The sequence below is a fragment of the Gracilinanus agilis genome, chromosome 2 (assembly GCF_016433145.1).
Source record: "Gracilinanus agilis isolate LMUSP501 chromosome 2, AgileGrace, whole genome shotgun sequence".
NCBI lineage: Eukaryota > Metazoa > Chordata > Mammalia > Didelphimorphia > Didelphidae > Gracilinanus > Gracilinanus agilis.
In genome coordinates this window covers 694,970,743-694,979,035 of record NC_058131.1, presented here as the reverse complement: position 1 = coordinate 694,979,035, position 8,293 = coordinate 694,970,743, and positions in this window count along the sequence as shown.

Genomic DNA, 8,293 nt, shown 5'->3' with positions numbered 1-8,293 from the left:
CGAGCGCCGCCCCTCAGGCTGGGTTCTTCCAGGTTGGCTCCCAGCGGTTCTCAGTAACTGTGACAGACACGACTCCTTTGAGCTGCCTTCCCGGGGCGGCCCTGGGGAATAATGCAATGGGGAAGGGACGCGCACTCGCCGAGAGGCAGGCCCGGGAGATGGACTCCTTGAGCCTCTCCAAAGTCCCCCGAGCAGAGAACATTCCAGGGGGGGCACCCAAACGCCCGCCCAAGGCCCAGCCAAGGCGGGGGACTGAGGTCGGCAGGACCCACTGAAAAGACAAATCAGCCGGAGATCAGTCGAGTCTCGATCCCGAAACAGGTGGGAAAGGCCTACCCGAGGCTAAGCAGCAGCATGGTGCTGAGGTCAGCACACGGCAGCAGTGCGGAGAACGTGGCCACCGGCTCCACGCTCGAGGGTCTCCCGACGTGGCGGGAGGAACAAAATGAGAACCTGACGGGGTGGAGCCGCGCTCCCAGCACAGAGTGACGAGGAGGCTCTCCCCAGCCACGGCAGGAGGGGCGCTGTTCTAGCCAGACCCTCCAGTGGGAGTCGCAGGGGTTCTCCTCTCGTGCCTTTGTCGCCACCTGCCCGATGGCTCCGCGGCCTCTCACTGGCCGCCTCTATTACAGGCCGATGTAGAGAGTCAGTCGGTGGGGCCTGGGGCAGCACAGCCTGAGCTATGAGTCATGGGAAACGGAGGGCGTCTGGTGGGCGGGACTCACCGTGGCCCACGGCCCCTCCGCCTAATCCTCTGACACGGACCCACCTCGGCCGAGGAGAGCAGCCGGCCTGGAAGAGGCTCCGCGAGCCCGTGAGGTGGTCACCTGGAGGCGCGTACCGGGCACCAGACACACAAGAGGTCAGTCTTGAGAGCCAGTCAGTGGGAGGAACAGGAGGATCCGAACCATGATCCAGCCTGGGCCCGAGCCCTGGACCAAACCTGAAGCCCGAAGCTGCCCGGCTTCTGCACAGCCACACGGGAAAAACAAAGTGGACGAAAAGGGCCCGAGGCCACAGCCCAGGCCGCCCGAGGAGCTCGCCTGGCCACAGGGATCACTTCAGAGCTGGCTGAGGTGCCGCGGCTGAGGGGATCGGAGAGAACCACACAATGCCGACGGCCGGCCGACTCTCGCCGAGTGTGGCGTCATCGTCTTCGACGGCTGAAGCCTGTCCTGGACGGTGGGTGCAGGTGGCCGCCGTGGGAGGAGATCAGGAAAGGTCAGGTGACATCGGTGTCCCCGGGGCTCCCCCGCGTGGCTCTGAGGTGTGACTCTCGGCCCGAGGAGGGAAGAGGAGGAGCGGCTGAGAGCCGGAGTTGGGAGACGGCGACCTTTGGGCCCTCCAGGGTGGCAGCTCCGTGGGGGCAGGCCAGGGACCGGCGTCTTCTACAGGCCGAGTCTGCCTCCGACCGTGGGGTCTCCTAGAAGGACGGTTGGGAGCAAAGGGAGAAAGAAGGCTTGCGTGGCCCCGGGCAGCGTCTGCCCAGAGCCTCTGGGCGCTTCTCTCGCCCCTCTGCCTGGATCTCGGCCAGCGTGGGGACCAGGCAGGGTCTTGGTTCATCATTCTGTCCCCCTCGGCGGCCCCCTTGGGCATCTCCGGTCATGGCACAGAGATCTCCCTGGATTCCCAGAGGGCCGAGCGGCACGGCCTGAGCCCCGCCAGGCGGAAAGTTGGGAGAACGAGTCCCGTGCCGAGCTTCGTGTCTAGCACCGCAAGGCCGGGGGAGCCGAGCGGGAGGAGGGTTCCTGCCCAGAGGGGAGCACCGGGAGCCGAGCTTTGTGGCCCCCGAGGGCCTGAGGAGCCCCGAAGGAGGGAGGGCCCTCGGCACCCGATGCCATTGTTGGTGATATCCTGAGCTGACTCCCAGGCGTCCGTTTGGCCCGGGGCCTCTCAGGCATCCATTTTGGTGGGGCTCCGGACCACGTGCCGGGTGAGAGGCTCCCCTGGGGGGCCCTCGAGTCCTTCCCGCGGGAGAGCAGGGCTCCGGTGAGCTTCGGAGTCCTCGAGCCGATTCTGGGAGAGACGTTCAGGCTTCGGGCCCTGGAGCGCCGGAGGGACCCCGCGGGGCCGCTTCATCGTGACCTCTGACGGGCTTGGGCAGGCGAGTTAGTCCTGAGAGGCCCAGCCTGAGAAGCGGGGAGGCGGGGAGGCGTGGGGAAGCTGGAGCTCTGCAGCGGCCACACAGCGAGCCCCCCGAAGCCCCGCGGGGGCAGGGCCCGGGCAGGGGTGGGAATGCCTTCTCGGGGCCAGGGCACGGGAGGCTCCTCCCTCGGACCCTGGCTCAGTTCTCTGCTCCCAGGCCTCGCCTCAGCCAGGGGGCCCCATAAACCGTCTGTCTCCCTCCTTCCTCCCCGTGTCTGTGTGTCCGTCTCCATCTCCGTCTCTGTCCCTCCTTGGCTTGTATCTAGTCCAACAGCCGCCTCCAGCTCGGGGGAAGGCGCGGAAGCGCCTGAAGCTTTGAAATCGGAAGCACACACGTGTGGGGGTCCCAGGCTGGGCCTGCAGCCCTCGCGTGGCGGAGACCGTGAGGGAGCGGCGGCGCAGGCCTCCCGGCTCTTCCTCCCAACGGGCGCTCCACCTCCCGAACGGGCAAGTTGTCTGGCCGTCCTCCGGCCGCGAGGTTCTCCCTCTTCCTCTCGGCCTCCCTGGCTTCGAGGCTCTTCTTCTCCCTGAATGTTAGCTCGTGGCCGCTAGGAAGTGCAGTGGATAGAGCGGCTGCCCTGAGTTCAAATCCAGGCTCAGACACCGACTAGCTACATGACCCTAGGCAAGTCACTGAATCCTCTTGGCCTCAGTTTCCTCATCTGTCAAACGAGCTGGACAGGGAAACAGCCAAGAGAACCCCAAATGGGGTGGTGGGGACTTGGACCCGGCGGAAACAGCGGCCCAACCGCATTGGTTCCTTCTTCCCGAGATGGGCCCCAGGCAGGCGTGTGTAGAGCTGCCCGTGCATCCTCGTTGGCAGGTTGCTTCCCCTGCCGGATTGGGAGCTCCCGGGGGGACGTCTTTGGCCTTTTGGGGGTTCCCTCAGCACTTAGCCCAGGGCTGGCACATAGTAGGTGCCTAATAAAATGCTTGTTGACCGACTGAGTGAAATGTGGGCAGCGCTGGCCCTCTGCACTGCCGGACTGACTCGGGGCATCGTTTCTGCGTCTTCCGTGGGCTGAGGCTGAGGCCGTGCGTGAGGAGAGCCGGCCTCCTGTTTGGGGTTTTCCTCCTTCTAGCGCTTTCCTGGGATGTGGGGGAGACGGCAGGAAGAGCTCCCCTCCGAGGGCACAGACGGTACTTTGGGGGCTGCTATGGGGGGGGGGGCGCTAGAAGGACCTTTAGGCCCAATCAGCAAATCAGAGCCGGCTCTGAAACGCCAGGGATTCAGGCCATACCACAGGGCCGGCTGCCTGCCCCAAAGGCTTCTGGGAAGATGGATTAGTGATGTGTGTGTGTGTGTGTGTGTGTCTAAGGAAATGTGGATCATACCTAGGTCACGTTTGTGTGTTTAGTATAAATAGAGAGAGGGAGAGACAGAGAGACAGAGAGACAGAGAGACAGAGGCAGCAAGAGGGAGAGGAAGAGGGAAGGTCTCTCCACTCCAGAGCTCACGGGGAAGCTTCCCCAGGGGCCCAGCGCCGGCCCTCTCAGGCCAGGCTGCCCGCTCTCCTCCCACCTCCTCGGCTGCCCCTCTGGGGCATGACCCGATCTAAGGGGAGGACTGATCCCCACCAGAGCCGGGCGCTGGCTTCTACTTGGCGCCCCCTGGTAGGACCTTCAGATCCCAACGTATCCTGGGGTGAAAAATGCTGTGAGAAGTCCCACTCGGGGGCCACACACTTACCCCAGGCTCTGTCCATCCATCCATCGCTGACCTGGTTTAGAAGGCTACACACACGTACATACATACATGCACATGCACCTATACACATGTGTGAATATGTCCATACATATAACATGTGTGCGCACATGTCTCTTCTAGCTGGCACAGGCAGGACCCTCGACCAGCTCCATTGCCTTTCACCTTAGCCCTGTCCTGCCCCCTCAAAGTCTTGGCTTTTGGAAAGCCGGCTAAGGCTCCTCTTCTTCTGGGCGCCATGTTCTCCAGCTCTCCCAATGGAGCTGGGATGATGGCTGGGTCTCTGAGCTGCCATCCCTTCTGGAGACCGTGGGCGCCTCAGAATTGGGGTCCAGGTGAGGAGGTTGGTGCTGGGTCACCTGCTCAGGAAAGGAAACCCCAAGTGGCCTGGGGCCCAGGGGTGAGCTCAGGTAGTCAGGGTGGGGAGTGGGGCAAAGGTGGCCAGAAGAACACCCCCTTCTCATCCGTCCCTCCCTCTTTCCCCTCCCCTGGGGAACTGAGAGACAGAACTCTCCTTCTGACACAGGACAACTGAGGAAGAGAGGCCTGTTCCACACGTCTATCATGCCTCAGCCTCGGCAGCCCCAAAGGCAATGGCTTCCATGTTTCTGGTACCTGACTCTGCTGGCTCGCCATGTCCTCGGAGTCCCCAGGATTTCAGAGATGGGAGATGGATCCTCTGAATGAACCAATCCCACCCTGACTCTACCAGCACATACCACACCCCCCCTCAAGATGTGTGTGGGAGGGGGGACTCTGACTCACCACATACCCAGTTTCCTGGCAGAACCAGTCTTACACAGCACCCTGGGACATGGCAGACACAATGAACACATGCTGATTGACTCCTCTAGGGGTGACACTGGGCTTGTGTGGCCCAAGGCCTTGGCAGCCTTGTCCCTGGAGCTCTCCTTGGGTCTAACCCTTTGTGGCCCCATTTCACACCTTCTTGGTAAAGATCCAGGAGTAGTTTACCATTTCCTTCTCCAGCTCACTTGACAGATGAGGAAACCAAGGCAAACGGGGTGAAGAGACTTGCTCAGCTTCCCACCACCAGGAGGTTTCTGAGGGTGGATTTGAACTCAAGTCTTCCTGACTCCAGGCCTGGTGCTCTATCTGCTGTGGCACCCTGACAAGTCCTTCTTGCCAAATTATTTGCAGGTCCCTGGGGAGGGGCGAGGGAAATGGAGGAAAATAAGAGAGAAGAAAGCGGGGCTCAGGAGGGCCGAGGCAGCTGATCATTGAAAGTTACACCTATTCGTACAGGGGGAGAAAGCAATCCGGCACAAGATTTTCCCATACCCAGTAAAAGTAAATGATTGGTAAAGGAGGCAGCGTCATCTTGTTGACCTCGTTGAGTCTACACGATCGTTTCTATAAAATAATGAATCAGCATGTGACGGGCTAGTTTAGATTCCCAGGGAAGGGCGTACGTCAGTGACTGTGCCGGGCATGGGGGAGGGGGGTTGTGGCTACAGGACTCGGGTGAAAAGTCGAGCTACGGGACAGCCTTCGGCCCGTCTATGGCCCCAGTTTTACTGAGGGTCTGCGTGCCCCAGAGCTTTGCTCGTGGGGTCTTCAGGTTTGCCTTCTGCAGCCCCCGACCGCTCCACGCTCTCAGGGGCTTACTTCAGGGGCTGCTGAGGGCTGCCCCTACGGGGGTCACCCCCGGCTGCACATGTCTGCCATCCTCTGGGGCCTTGGGCACGTCCGACAGAGCCTCCAGGCTTCCACCCAGGGGACGAGAAAAGGCCGGAGACCCCCCCCACACACACACACACATACATGTATCTAATTTAGGGTTGGAGCCTGAGGATACCTCTGTGGCCCTCTGCCTCCGGAGCCTCGGCTCATGAGAAGGGATGGTGGCTTCTCCAAGGGCAGGAGCCGCCCAAGGGCAGGAGCCGCCCAAGGGCAGGAGCCGCCCAAGGGCAGGAGCCGCCCAAGGGCAGGAGCCGCCCAAGGGCAGGAGCCGCCCAAGGGCAGGAGCTGGGGATTCTGTGCCCCATGAGCCACGGGGGCAGTTAGGCTGGTCTCCGCACTGCCCTCCACACAGCCAGAGGGTCAGCCTGTTGGGAGCCGTGACTCTTCTCTTCCCTGGTGTTGCTGTAAACCTCCGAGCCAGCTGCCGCCTCGTCCCGGGTGGCCGTTTCCTCTGAAGAGTCCTCCGGCTGGTCGCCGCGCTCTTGGAGCGTGCTCGGACTCCTTCAGATCCAGACCATCAGCTCGTCTCCGCGAGATCCCGTTTGTCCCGTGGCCTCAGCTGCCCATGTAGAGCGGTGGAGGCATCGGGAGCCGATTCAAGTATTCTTGCTCCAAGCCCAAATGACTTTCCCAGCTCCTATTTACCAAAGAGGCGGAAAGAGTGAAAGCAGAGAAATACAAAGAGTAGAAGAAACACTGGCCTGGCTAACTAGATACTGCTCTGGTGCTCGCCTCGCCAGAGACAGAGACAGAGACAGACAGAGACAGACAGAGACAGAGAGACAGAGACAGAGCGATAGAGAGAGACAGAGAAAGAGAGAGATAAAGAGAGAGAGACAAAGAGAGACAGAGACAGACAGAGACACAGGCAGAGACAGAGAGACAGACAGGGAGAGAGGAAGGGGGAGGAGGAGGAGGAGGCAGGGAGGGTGGCCTCGTGCCAGTGAGAGAGGCTCTTCAGGGAAGCCTCCCAGGGAGAATTTCCCCCCTCCGGAGGTCACTCCAGGCCTCGCCCTCCATTCTCTCTGGGAGGCAAAGCAAGGGCGGGCAGGCGGAGGCTTTTGCCCTCCATTGGCCGGGCAGCCGCGCTTCCTGGGGGTCGGGGGTCGGGAGACTTTGGCTCCTTTCAGAAGTCAGGCCAAGGGCCGGCTGTCCCCCGAGTCCCGGCCCTTTCCCTGAGCCTCAGAGAGTGGCTTCCAGACGGAGGAGCGAAGCCCACAGGCACTGCGGGGACTCCCGGGGAAGCGTCCGAGGCGACAGCTTGGGCGAGTTTCCCGGGCCGCCATCCAGCGCCTCCAGGCTCTCGTGCCAGGCAGGGGCCCTTCCAGCCTCATCTGCGGCCGGAGCCCGTTATTCCTGCTTTATCAACACGACAGAGAGGGAAACTGAGTCCTCGAGAGAGCAGCCCGGCGGTCCCAGAGTCTGTGAGCCGGAAGGCCCGGCCCCGAGGCGCTGCCCTGGGAGAGGACAGAAGAGGCCCGTCTGGGCAGGGAGAAGGTCGGCTTGGCGGTGGGTCCGAGGAGGGCCGGCCCGCCCGAGGGCAGCGATCGAGGGGAGACGGTCCAGGAGAAAGTTAATCCACTTTCCCGACCAGCACCCTGTGAGACGGGCACGGCGGGCACGAGTGAGTCCATTCCATGGATGGAGAGGCCACGAGGCCTCCCAGAGGTGCCCAGTCACACCTGGACCGAGGCAGGACTTGAACCCACTGCTCTCCTGGCTTCGGGTCGGGCAGTAACTTCTCCTCCTCCTCCTGGGAGGTTCTGGCAAGAGCCTGGGGCTCCCTGAGGCTGCGAGCAGGGCCAACGGGAGGCCCAGGAGGCCGCAGTCAGGAGCCTGGAGCCCCCGAGCCCAGGGAAGGGCCCACGTGTTAGCTCCGGCGATTCTCCCACTTTACAGAGGGGGAAACTGAGGCAGGCAGCCGTGTCTGTGACTAGCCCAGGGGCACCCGCCTAGGAAGCGTCTGAGAGCGGATTCGAACTCTGGTCTCCCCGCCTGCAGGCCCCCTGCTCCGGGCACTCCGGAGCCCCCACGGGGCGGCGAGAGGCCCCCAGAGTCCTTGGCCGGAGCCAGCACACACTGGGCTAGTCTCAGAGGAAGGGCACCGAGAATCGGGAGGGCTGAGACTGGAAGGAAGCGGAGAGGGAGAGCCCCGGGCAGGCGGGAAAGGGAGGAAGGGAGGCTCAGGGGCCTCGAATGCCAACCACAGTCTGAGACCTGCATCCAAAGAAGACCATCCAGACAGCGAGTCCTCGTGGGGAGCCCCCCCCCCCCACTGCCTCTGACTGAGCACCGAAAAAGCCTGGCCTGTCCCGCCCAGGCTGCCCCCGAGAGCCCCAAGCGGCCATCCCGGCCCTGGACTGCCCGCAGCTTCCCCTACACGGCACGGGAGGCCTCAGAGCGAAGGGCAGCCACAGCAGCTCCGGAGCCCAAAGGCGGGCCTGGGAGATCCCGGCTCCCAGCGCGCTCACACTCTCGCGCACAGGGCAGGTCTTGTGCCTTGGGGTGCAGTGACTTGGCCAAGGTCACACAGCTTGCTGATTCCGAGGCTCCCCCTCGGGGCTCCTCCTCCTCCTCCTCCTCCTCCTGCCTGGGGGCAGCCCCCGCCCCCGCCCCACCCGCAGCTGCCCCCAGGCCGAGCTGCTGCCCGCCCAGAGGATCAGCCTGTGAGTATGGCCGCTGAGGCGCTGAGGAGGAAACTGAGGCTCCCGGGCCGGCGCTCCGGGAGGCTCTCCGGAA